Source organism: Prinia subflava, chromosome 20, assembly GCF_021018805.1.
Source record: "Prinia subflava isolate CZ2003 ecotype Zambia chromosome 20, Cam_Psub_1.2, whole genome shotgun sequence".
Classification (NCBI taxonomy): domain Eukaryota; kingdom Metazoa; phylum Chordata; class Aves; order Passeriformes; family Cisticolidae; genus Prinia; species Prinia subflava.
In genome coordinates this window covers 4,276,976-4,290,224 of record NC_086266.1, presented here as the reverse complement: position 1 = coordinate 4,290,224, position 13,249 = coordinate 4,276,976, and the positions used below count along the sequence as shown (strand labels likewise).

The window sequence follows — 13,249 nt, the reverse complement described above, 5'->3', positions numbered from 1 at the left end:
GTAGCAGCAGCAGCGCTTGTTTTATAATGCTATTTTCTCAGTAAATGACATTTTAAAATTTCCTTGATTATTCATCTTTTCTGGCTTTGAAAATTTCTAATTTATTTTGGAAGCTGGGTTATAATGAGCTTGCAGGCAGCTTATCACATAATTTCCAAGAGGCATCAACACTGGTCTGTGGTTGTATTTTTGCTTCTGATAGTGTGTGTTTGCTTTATGCTTTGCTAAGCATTAAGATAAAAAATACACTTTATGGTAATTGGGAGCCCTGCCTGTGCTCCTCTGGAGGGAGGATGATGGCAGGGGTATCTTATTTATCAATATGCCCCTGAAAAAAGGTGTGAGTGTCTTTGTGAAAAGCTGGTAGTGGGAGATGGCAGTGGGGGAGTGACTGTGCAGCTGCTGGGCACGGCTCTGTGATGATGAATTCCCATCAGTGGCAAAGGAATTGTCCTCAGACTGCACAATATTCCTTTTCCCATGGGAAGGCTGAGCTGGAACAGAGACTGGACAGAGCCAGAGAATAAAGCAGAGATTTATTAAAAAGCCTTTAGGATACACCTTGGGCAGGACAAGAGCCTGGCCAGGGCTGCACCCAAGGAGGACCCAAAATGGTCACAAAATGGACAAAGGGTCACCAGGTCTCACACTTTGATAAGTTTTGGTCCATTTGCACTTTGGGGTTGAATTGTCCAATTCCAGCTGCAGGTGATGCAGTCCCATCCTTCTTGTTTTCTCTCCTCAGCCCCCCTTGTTTGTGCTTTTGGGCTGAACACTTGTCCCAGCTGTCCTTGGTGTGCAGCAGGAGAAGGAATTGTTTTGTGTCCCTGCTGTGTGCAGAGCTGAGTGAGCCTGAGTGTGAGCTCAGAGCCTGAAATACAGGGAAGAGAAAACTTAAGGCATCGAAATGAGCTTAAAAAGTGAGCACCACATTCTCTGATCCCCATGAGGGTGATGCTCCAGAACCCAAAGAACTGGATTTGGACCACGAAAATTTATCTCCTGGAGTGCAGGGACTTTCTTTCCTGGGGCCACAAGGTGCTAAATCCAGCAAGGAAATTTGTGTTGGTGACCCTGAGCCCATTCCCAGGGAATGTGGCCGGGGCTCCCTGAGCTCCAGGAGGTTTCCCTGCCTGGCCCTGGGGGTTTGCAGCCCCCTTTTCTGGAAGGAGCCCATGGCCTGAGCACAGCCCGTCCCCTGACTCATTTACCAACACGTGTCTCCACAAAGGAGCTCCTTCAGATGCATCTCCAGCAGAGCTCCCAAATGGCATGTGCTAAATTAAATGCATTGTTTTGTTGATTTAGCTTTTATCTTACAAGTAGGGTTTTCAGATAATTGTCCATCAAAAGCCATCATATTTTTTAGGAAGTGTTACACTCAGTGAAATAGGCAACATCATCTTCCAGTAATCTCACTGCAAGTGCACTTAAAATTCAGGTTGTGTTGGGGGATAACACAGCAATGAATACAAGGAGACAGGACTGAGAATAGATTTTTCCAAGACAGAAGGCTGAATCCCAAGTCTCACTGAAGATTTAGCTCTTTCCATGCTGGATGCAAGCCTTGTGGCTGTGAAATAATTAACATTCAGACTAAGGTTGTGTTACACATGATAAAAATGGACTTTCTTTAAAAATCATGATGTGTACAAAATAACATTATTTTGAAAACTTAAGTAATTTAACAGGTTGTACCCATTAGTTTATGAGCTCGTAGAGGAGGTACAAAGATGACCACACAGCTCTGCAGTTTGAGAGTTGGGGTCAGTTGTTAACTTGGCTTCCTTCTAACAATAATTCTTTCCTTTCAACAGCAGATAGCCAATAAATGGAATTTTTCATACACCTACTTTTGCTGGGGATGAGAGGTGCACATCCAGAGCTGTATCATGCTGAACCCCAGAGCAGGTGCCTTTATCCCCAAATTAAATCCCCAACCTGAAGATGTTGCACCATGAGGGTGTCGTGGGTTTCCTTAAGCCTTAGGTCGAAGAAAAGTTTGATTTATTTGTTCTGGATCTTTGTAGAGATGTATTTACATGAATTATATTTAATTTCCCACAGTAAATGGACTATTTCCCCCATCTCTGGCCTGGGGATTGCACCAGGACTACAGCACCTCCCAGCAGCTGTACAGGAATGGGTGCAATATTTTCTCCTCTAGTTCCCAATGTGACAAATAACTTTGAAATAACAGCAAAGGGATCTTCCAGTTACAAAGAGATTAAGAAAGGGGGGAATGGGTCTTTATAGAAATATGCATCTCCATGTAATAAAATATTGAATGTGATGAAGTGAATTCAGCCTCATAAAATGAATTCAGCCTCGTTTTTAGTGCTCTAAAATGATAATGTAGAGGAAAACCTATTCCAGACATTTCTTCAGGCATTGCACTTACTTCATTAGCCTTTATTTCTTCTCACTTCTGCTCTCTTGACAGCTTTTCAAGTCTCAGGTTCTTCCTTTTTGAAATGCTTTGATGTGCTCATCTGTTTGACAAACTGTTTAAGGTCTTGATCTTAATTTAACATTTGTAGATGCCCACAGAGGGTTTTGTTAATGAAGTCTTTAAAATACTAAGTGAAGTTCTGGTTTTCTTCAGGAACAAAGTTTTATCCTTGACATTATTTTTCCTTTGGAATGATATTCCTATTTAACATCTAGGAAATTTTTTAGTCTTACAAAGCAGCAATGGGCTTGTAATGGTAGGGATGTAATTAAATGAGGATTTTATATTTCTTTGGGGTGCCTTTTTTTTTTTTAAAGAATAGGAATACATCATAATTGATAATGTCTTTTCAATGACAGAAGCCTTTGATACCATAAAGGCATGAGAGTAAGTGGTTGCCCAACCTCAGATTAGGAGTGCTCTTATACTTTGATGGATAATACTCTGTTTTCTGGATTGGAGCCATGGTTTTTGCTAGCTCGTTTGGTGCAAGGTAATTAAATTGAACTAAGGGTTACTCGTAAACTATATCCATGAATTTTAGCACTACTGACAGTGACAGCAGTCTGAGGCTGTGATATGGACTGACAGGAAGAATTCATTGCCCTGTTGTAGCTGGGTCTGGCATTCCAGATATCCAACACCAAATGCAGTGGCTGAAAAGGCCTCCTTGAGGAAAAAGGAAGAGGAAAAGGTTGACATGAAGAGAAGGAAAATGTTTCCCAGAGGTCTGTGAAACCAGGAAGTCGTGTGTGTTTTATTGTTAAAATTTTTGTCTATTTTGGGAGCCCCTCTGTGGTGCTTTGGGACCTGCAGAGATGCAGAGGAGCACAGCACTGTCCTCTGTGACTTCCCTTTCTCTGGAACTGTTTTCTACTGGAATCACACAGAATGTTTCTTTGCTATAGTAATGTTTGCATTAAAAAAAAAATTACACAATTGGGTAAGAGTTTTCTGGCAGTGTTGGTTCTAAGGCACTTGCCATGACCTTGGTCATTGCAAAGTGGTCAAAATGTGATCTCTTTTTGGAAAGACAAAACAATTCTCTTGTTTTCAAGGAGAAACTTTAGGGAAAACTTCTGAAATGTGGAATTTGTGGTTGCTTTTAATCTGTCAACAACTAGCAGAGCTTTGGCTGATTGGTTTGGTTTTTTTTAATTTCTTCTTTTTCCTTAGTTCTTTCCCTCATAAATGAAATCATGTAAATAAATTACATACATTATCTAAAATAATGTAAAATAATTCCATTAGCTAATTCCATTTGGCTGGTTTTTAAAAGAAAAATAGTTTGCCTCAGGTTAAATGCTAAGGCTCAACATGCACAGCCCTACTGCCTTTAAATGCTAATGCAGGCTCATTCTTTAGATAAGAACCAAGTGATCCTTGGAAGTGAAAAAGCTGCATCAAGAGGTTTGACAAGGCTCATTAAAGTTCAATTAGAAAATTCGTTTTAACACTAGGCATCCTGCCCCTTTTATTTCCCAAGCACAAACAATAAAATTTTCATCACATACAAGTACATACTTAAAATGTGCTGTGGAAATAAATAATCTTCATGTTTAATTCATCTTATATCGTAATTGATGTCCATTAGGGATTTGGTTCAGGCATTAGGTATAGAGCTCCACAGCGTGGCATTGGGTGTGTGATTCCCAACTGGCCCCACTGGGAAGTTTGTCAAGTGAATAGAAATAAAAATTATATTCAGAAGAGTTACGGTAGATCTTTTCTAAAGAGTTCATCTATTTTCTGAGCAGTGCAATGTTGGCACACACTCAAAAAAACTTCAGTCAGCACCTTTATATTGAGGGATTTCATAATTCTTTTAATTACTTCTGTAAGTTTTATTCATTTAGCATCACACTGTTTTCAGTGATTGGTTCTCAACCATGGGGGTTCTCAGCCCCTCCTCCTGCCCCCAATATTACAAAAAAAATTAATTTTTCACTTGGCTGTTTGATTACAGGATATGAGTTTTGTGAGACTCATGATGTGGACATTTACAGCATCAGTAAATCCAGATGTGAATTCGAGCATTAGGCAGCTCCCATGTGCTGTGGCTCTTCAGGCTGCTCTTAATTCCCTTTTTTTCAGCGATAAACCTGCCAAGAGTGCAGTGCTTGTTATGCCATGATGGATGTCTTGTGGAGTCAGCCCTTGTCCCCAGTGCCTGCCCTTTCCCTGCCTTTGTTTCCTCTGCAGTGCTGCTTATCTGTGAGACTCTGAAATGGTGCAAACCTTTAAATAAACGGGGTATTTTTGGCCAAATGCAGGCATGGGGGCTGCTGTCATCACTTTCTAAAGTGCTGGGTTGTGGCTGTTCAAACCCTGCCTTTGAGGGGCCATTTACAGATGGACACTGTCTGCATGTAAAATTATTCATTAGAAAATGATTGGGAGAAGTAAATGAGCCGTGTGATTTTTATTTTTTTTAATATAATTGCATTTATCGCTTACTTGCATTAATGCAACCAATGCAAAATTGTTTGGGGAATCTTAAAACATGGAAAGCAAATCATATAGAAGGTAATGACTCATGTCAGGGAAAGAGGTGCCCTTTGTGCTGTCCCTGCAAATCTTGGCTATAATCAGTTTAGGAGGGTTTTTAATTCCCAGATTGGTGATCAAAACTTTGCTGGCAGTTGCAGCTGCTTGGTTCTTAGTCCTGTGGCTCAGGTCATTAGTGACTGCATTGTGGCTGCCCCACAAGTCATGTATTTCCATGAGTTTTAAGTGCTGTTCAATGGTACTGACCTGGCAGGAACAGTATGTTCCAGAGGAAACTCAAATATTAAGTCCTCATCATTTTCCCTGTAAATCATTTTGTAACCCTGCATTAAAAGGAAAAGACCCTCTTAAGTTATTTATTTCTCAACTGCAGTTATAAAAATAATGTTCTCATCTAAAAAGATTTAAAATACTAATAAATGGGAAAATCCACAGAGAACCCCTTGATGTCTAAATCCAAGCCAGCCTAGTGACACAGATGTTATTAATTGCTATTAAGTGTTCTGAAGAACCTTCCCTGAGTCTTTTTTGAAAGACAAATAACTAATTTAAAGAAGCTGTACTTTTCCCATCCTAGGTAGGCCAGGTCTCAGAGCTGACAGTGCAAAGTGTAACCTCACAGCCATTAAACATTAAATAGGATTTTGTGAAGGCAGTGGCTGTAACAGAGGCCCTGGTGTGTGTTTCTTCACCTCCTTGTGAGCACTAAACAGATTATTTTGGTGAGTCCCTCCTGAAGGGACAGGAAAAAGCACACCCCTTTTGGTAGGAATGGCTCATTAAATTTTAGGTGACAAAATTCTCTTGCTGTGACCCCTTGGGTGAGCACACTTGGCCATTCCTAAATATCTCTTAACTTCCACCCAACTGCTTCCTGCTGATAGAAATGCCACTTCCTTCCTTTGCATATATTCAGAGCCAGCACCTTGCCTGATGCCTGCAGCGTGGCCAGGGCAGGGGGACACTCCCTGACACACAATTCCTTCTTCCCAGTGATATTTCCTGCAGGATCAGCTCTCCTTTTGCTGCCTGTGCTGCTCTTACCAGCATGAAAAGCTGCAGACACCCCAGGGCTGCAGCGTGGGCTTGGCTGGGAGTTGCACAGATGCATCAGAGCAGCTTGGGCAGCCACTTCTGGGGAGAGGATGAAAAGCTCAAGTCTGACTAATGGACCCCAGCTCCTCTCCCTGCCCTTCTGGCAGCTGCTCGTGGTGGCACAAAGTAAGTACAAAGCCTGGCGCCAAGACAGAAGGCAGAGATTTGTGCTGGAAGTGTTCCTAAAGGCAAAAAGGATCTTTGAGGACTTCCCTGAATTGATTCCTGTTTGAGCTAAAGCCAGAGCTTAAGCCAGGCTTTGCAGAAGTGCAGCAGCCTGCCCCGTGGCCGTGGCACTGAGCTCTCAGAGCAGATTTGTCACAGGGCACAGGGGGAGCCTGCCAGAGGGTGTGAGGGGTGCCATGAGCAGGGGTGTTGCTCTGTTTTTTCTGAGTTTTTTTAAAGCCTTCTACTTGTTCATAAGTTGGAGTCAGTTCTTTAGTTTCTGTACAATATTAAGGGTCAGTTTTTCACTTTCTCACACTTTGGAACATAGACAACCTTTCTTGTTTTTGTTCACTGTGCTTTGTTTACATATTTCTAGCTTGAAAATAATGTTGGTTGACAGCTGGTCTGGCCAGTGGGGTGAAGGGGTAGCAACCCCAGAAGCCAATCCACAACCAAACCCACAAATGTATAAAAATGAGAGAAATAAACAGGCTCGTGCTCTTTTTGGGGAGCAGCTCTGCACTGCAGACCTCCTGCCTCTGTGTTGTTGTTGTTTGTGTGGTGCTTTCACACAGGGGCTGTGCTTTCATGGGTGCAAAAGGATCCAGCCTGGTGTGGGGATGGATCTTCCTGAGCTGGACCCTCCTGGGACCAGCAGGGCTTCTGTTTGTGGTGCTGGGTAAAACAGAAGTGACAAATTCACCATCACAGACAGCACACAGAGATTCCCCCCTTGGCAAGGGGGCCAGTGGGATCCAGTGGAGAACACAGACTGGAGGAGTGGGTGTGTGAGCCTTGTGAGGAGCTGAGATGATGTACCTGACATCCTGCTCAGCCCAGGCACTGCCTCCTATTTTGGATAAGAGCCCTTTGCTCCTGTGAACTGGTTGTGTGGGCGTGCTGGACTACATTTCCTGTCCCATCTGCTTTGCTGCTGATGAGAATTAAGTTTTGAAGCTGCCCTTTCTTGTTGATGACATCCTTCAAATCAGCTCCATCTCCAGGGAATGTGAAGTCTTGGGGGAGGGGGGGAGGCTTGTTGGTGGTTTTGTTTGGGTTGGTTTTGCCTTTTAAACTTAAACCTTGTATGTCTATTTGAAGTAAAAATGTTTGAAATATACACCTGCAGAATTAAACTGACATTGCATAATCTCTATATTAAGATTTAAACCCATCATAATATCTCAAGTTCACACAAACCAAATATTTAAACCTAAGATGTTTCCTATTAACATGTAAAGAAAGCTGCAACCCAGGGAATTCTCTGGCTGAACACATGAATTATACTTAATTGCAAACCACTGTAATTCATAAAAGCAGCAGCTATCATCAATCCTTTCTTAGGTAAAGATGAGATGAAGTCTTTTCTAATCTTTTGATCATAATATGATTAGCCACAATTGCCTCAAGTCAGTATTTATGTAGACAATTTTTTCATGTGCTGATTCTTTTTCAAATGCAAACTCCATGGTTTCTTTTGTAGCCACTGCACCTTTAAAATACATTTTTTCAGCATTGTGAATTGAATTTCAACTTGGATTCAAAGACAATTTGACATAGGTTGGAGGTAAAATTAATTATCCAAACAACAAGAAATGTAAAAAAATAGGAAAAAGCATAGTTGCTAACATGATGTGCTATTAGCATTAAAATATTTGAAGTTACAGTAATGCCACAACCAGTGGTAACTGTTACCAGGCAATCAGAATTAGGTTATTTTCCCCCTTTGGGGAAAAATTAACAGGTAACAGAAATTATACAATAGGATGAACAGCAGTTACTTAAATGGAAATATTCTGGCTGCAGTCAGTGTCTCCTAGGTCAAACTCCTATTTAAATCATCCCTCTCATTTCCACTGTGTTCCCTCTAATGTTTTCTGCTCTTTGAACACATGAGTTGGGTTTCACACACAGAATTCACAGAATTCACAGACTGACCAGGTTGGGAGAGACCTCCCAGATCATCGAGCCCAACCCAGCCCTAACACCTCAATTAAACCATGAGTGCCACATCCAGTCCTTGTTTAAACACATCCAGGGATGGTGACTCCACCACCTCCCCGGGCAGACCATTCCAGTGCTTTATCACCCTTTCTGTAAAACACTTTTTCCTGATATCCAGCCTGTATTTCCCTTGGTGCAGCTTGAGGCTGTGTCCATGCATTTTTCTGGAGGTGAGGCAGGGACCTGGCACTGCTGTCACCCCTCCTGTGCCCACCCCAGTGCCAGGGCTGGGCTGGTGGGTGCTTCACGAGCTGAGTTTCTGCTCCAGGAGGGAGCAGACCCTCCCAGCAGTGCAGCAGTGCAAACCCCTTTGTCACTGGTGCATTTGGCTCCATTTCCAAGGCTCAATTTTTGCTCTGTTACAGACAAGGATCTAGGGTAAGGATACTTGGGCCCTTCTTTGTTGGCCTCAGGGTACAGAAGTGTCAGGGCAGAAAGCTCCTCCTGGCTTTGTGGAACGTGGGAAGCCCAGCTGAGGGTCAGTGGTGGTGAGGGGACATCTCTGGGGCATGACAGGAGAGGTTGGCTCCTGTTCTGGCTTTTTCTACAAAATCCATTCCCTTTCTTATGCGAAGCATATAATGACAGTGACAGGAAGTGTCATTAACCTTCCTCTCATTTGGGGAGGAGCTGTTTGACTGAAATGATGATGAGTGATACACTGGACATAAAACAGGAGTGCTAATTGGAAATTAAGCCAGAAGAGAGGTGTCTGAGGGACAGAGCAAAGGGTGATGCTGGCATATGTCTCATTCTGTGTGCAAGGGACTGCAGGAGAAAGGAGAATGACACAGGGCAAGGCTGAAGCCATGAAGAATTGCTGTGGATTTAATATATTTGCTATACCCTGCCATTGTTCTCCTATTGCACTGGCTTTAAACACTCATAATTTTCAAGGGAACAGCAACTTAATTCTTAATTAAAATAATTAGGCAAGTGCAGATTATATTTAATTTAAATATTTATTGACTTTGTTTAAGCTTTCAAAATAGATTAGACTTTGAACAGCAAAACTGCTAATATCTGAATGATAATTTTACTTCTGAGCCCAATCAAGAAGCTAGTCAGGAATACAGCTAAAAAGTTGCTGTGACTGAGGAAATACTTTAATAAAGTACGTACAGATGGCCTTTAAAAATGAGTGCTCTCCAGTAAAGAAAAATTCTGTTGCATCTGACAGTATTTTAAAATCTTGCATTTTCTCTTTTCTTTCTGGGAGTTGCAGTTCTTCCTGTTGCCCCAAGTACAACTGCAAAAAATGTACAGTGAACTAAAGGCAGATAAAAACATCCCAACCTGCTAATCCCCTTGCTTTTTATAATTCTGAACATGTTAAATCGAAGCCCATGATTATCCCAGTTGATTTAACTCATCAATACATATAAAGCTAAGCATGTATGTAAATGTTTTCAGAGCAGAAATATAAACCTTGCACAAAGGAAATGTTCACAGTTTTAAGGGTATCCCTATCTGTAAATAAGTTCTTTGCATTAAAAGATTCCCCCCAGCAGAATTTGGTAACCCAGAGCATCCTTTGGCATCCTTTCTCTGATATGGCTCAGTCCCACTACCAGGCCACCAAGGCTTTTTCAAGGACCAGTTCAAACTCTTGGCTTCTCATTCCTGTTCTTCTCCAGGCCAGTTTTACTCCCTGCTGTACACTTTCATTTTGAGAAACAGCTTCTCTGTTGCATTTATCTGTCACATGCCTAAAGGCTGTCAGATCCTGCAAGCTTTAGGGTGGTTTAATGTAACATCCAGTTTTAATACTGCAAAAATGCTGATGTTGCCTAAATAACACAGTATTTACAAAATCTTTCAGGACTGAGTTTGAACCTTCTGGAAGCCTGTTTGGCAGTGTCTCACATTTTCCAGTGTGGTAAAAAGTGCTCCTGGACTGACAGGCTCTTTGTGCATTTCATATGGATGAAATGCCTTAAAGTCTTCCCTTGTTTTGTTCTCTGTATCGTGAAGTCTGTAAGAGCTGCAAGATCTTTTCTGCTTTTTCTTTATGCTGCTATGAAACATTATGTGAATTGTTTTAGATGGTGTTTCCTGTCTAATTGTACACTGCTGTTTAGGTTGGAATAGAGCATGTGTTTGATTTTTTCTGGGTCTCATTACATTTCATTCCCTGCTTCACGCATCGCCTGTCCTGTTAGTCCATAAATCTGATCTATTCTAATCACTGTAAATTCTCTCTTTCCCCTAGCTGTGTGTCACCAGCAACACTAGTCACTTCGGAAATTGCTTTCCTGAGAGGTCATTTTACAAAAGATAAAGGAGGAGGCATTGTGCAGTGTGTAAGGCTGGGGTTTCTCACTCCTCCAGTCTGTCCTCTGCTCACAGGCTCATCTCAGCAGCTGCCACATGCTGAGAGGGTCACCCTTGGGTGCCCTCAGCCTGCAGCATGGCAAAGCCTTCACTGGGGTTTCTCCTCCGTGTGCAGTATAAATGGTTTAATTTATACCATTATAAATTTATTTATTTTATACCATTAATTTATACCATTTAATTTATACCATTATTACCAGGGTGGCCTGGTAAAGGAGAGTTACCAGTTCAGGGTCGCTGCTGTTGCAAAAAGGACTTTTTAAGGGCAGGAATTTTGTGGTACTTGAAAACAGACAGTGATGCAGAGGCAAGAACCTGCGTTGGAGGGTCCATCACAGGATCCCCTTTTACATGAACACACTGTGCAAATCTTCTGTGCCTCCTGCCTGGCTTCCCCTCCCCTTTGAAGAGCACTCTTAGGCTGATATTTAGTATATTTCTATGACAGTAGGTCTGTGGCTTAGCTGATATCAGTTACATTATCAGTAATTTCCCTGTTTTCCATGTTTGGAGATGTCAGTGCCTCCCCTGAGCTCTTGTTCCTCTGCTGACCCTGCTTTGGGGCTGGTTTGGTGGGGCAGACCCAGCACACCTCTGCTCACGGCCTTCCTGTGCTGCTGCTGCTTTTCCTGCTCCTTCCCCCTCTCATTTAGCACTTCCGTGCTGTGCTAAATATCACAGGAGGCTCCTGGGAGGAGGTTTGGACTTTCTTGGATCCCTGCACAGCCTCTGCATGGCTGTGGCTCTGGGGTCTGGGTGAGGGTGTGGGGTGCACTGGGGACTTTTCCATTTTGTTTTCTTGGGCTGTGCATTGGAGATGATTTGGAGCAAGAGCTGTTCAGCTCCTCAGAGTTTCAGGTTCTTTCCTGACCTGGGCTCTCACGCTGGGTGAATCCCCTTGCCTGTGGTGCTGATACATGAACTGTGCAGTGGTTCATGGCCACAATTCACCCTTGCAGATGGATGCCATCCATTCACTGTCTTGGATAAATGAGTTTAAGATTCATGAGTGAGAAGAACACGATGAAATTTAAATGCTAGTATTTATTTTTTTCCTGAATGCCTTCACCTTGTTTTTCATTCCCTTCTGATATTTCACTAATCAGGGAGAATAAGTGGGGATGGGAACATGCCAATTTTTGGCTGGATTACTGAAGAGCAGTTTCCACAGCCATGTGACACTACTACAGCAAAATTCAATTAGGATGCTTCATAGAGGTTTTAATTGATTAATGTATTTATTTGATTTTGTGAGGTTTAGTAGATTTTAATGACCTTTTTGAATGTTTCTGGTTTTTAAATGACTCATATTACTTGTCTTTCTAGCCCAGGGGTGCTGCAGCATCATGTGTCATGCTATACTGGCTTTTTTTTCAGTCCACTGGTGACTGCTGAAGGTATAAATTCTCCCTGTTGCACAGAAATATGCCAATGTATTCCCTTCTGATAATTTTTCAGATGTGCTACTTTAATTAACAAAGCTAATGCTTAGGGATCTGATTGCTGAAAAGCTCTGGTGACAGATTAAACCTTCCTGTGTGGAGCTGTTTGTTGTGTTTGTAGAGGAACCATTCAAACCAGTGCAAGTTTGAATCAGTGGAACCCAGAGAAGAAATTTGGTGATAAACCAGACTAAATAATCAAGTTGAATAGAATGGAGGAGAGTGGTGTGAGCTCTTGCTGCTGTTGGTGTGATGAGAGCTGCTTGCACTTTAAGATGTTAATTATAGGCAATTTTTCCTTGCTGTTGTGAGGTTTGAATTACTCAGAACCATGTTTAATGTAAAACACTAAAACCAGAACAAATTCTGAGTAAGCCACAGCTGACCAAGCCATCCAATTAATCGGATTCTGTCTAATGGACTTATTTAATTGGCACGTTTCAAACATACTCTAGAAAAGCCACAGACATCTAAATTTCAAGGACAAACACTGTTTTTCCTTCATCTCTCTCCATCTCTCTTCCCCAGAGGTCTCCCTGGCACGTCTGAGCCTCCTCCCCAGTGAGCAGTGCAGCCCAGTGCCATCCACGGGGTCAGAGCGCTTCCAGAAGAGCCCGCGGAATTCCTGCTGGGAGAGCCCCGAGCCACAGGCACAGCAAACCTGCCCAGCTCACCCTCACACCCAGGCCTCAAACCTCCCTGGGGACAGCTGCCAGAGGGGCTGACCTTCCCTGTTCCCTGCTGTGCTGCCCGGATCCTGTCCCATGGCTGGTGGAACCCCGCGTCCCCACGGTTCTGCGTGAGATCCTCGCCGCGCTCGCCCACGGCCGCTCCCTGCTGCAGCCCCTGCCAGCAGTGCTGCACCACCACCCACCAGATGTGCAAGAGGCTGCACAGAGCTCCCCTCCCCGAGCACAGGTGCTCTCTGTCAAGGAAAAAGTAAGTGTTGCTTGGTGAGTGCTGGGTGAATGTAGAACTGCTGCCATGAGGTTTTTCCTGTGTGTCCAGGGCTCATATTGAAAGAGAATATGCAGCCTCTCTCACGCTTGTTAATGTAAACACTGGTTATGTTTTGCTAACTGTCTCTCTTGGTTTGCATATTTCTAGATGGGAGAAGGAAGGTGATGGACAGTTAGTTTAACCAGTGTTGATTAGGAGGTGGGAATTTAATCCTCCAATGGATGGACATTATAGGAGATGTATATAAGTTTATTTGTAAATAAACTGCAGGAGTTTCTGCCTCCTG

At 42.8% G+C, this 13,249-nt stretch overlaps 1 protein-coding gene across 2 annotated transcripts in view; it reads left to right on the top strand.

The window, feature by feature from the left end:
- The window catches only part of HTR2C (5-hydroxytryptamine receptor 2C), a 205,872-nt gene that overhangs the window by 119,710 nt on the left and 72,913 nt on the right, over nt 1-13,249 (top strand). For both annotated transcript variants that reach the window (XM_063416825.1, XM_063416822.1), the window contains exon 2: nt 12,532-12,942. The gene's annotated coding sequence lies outside the window, so the exon portion shown is untranslated. The remainder of the gene's footprint in view (nt 1-12,531; nt 12,943-13,249) is intronic.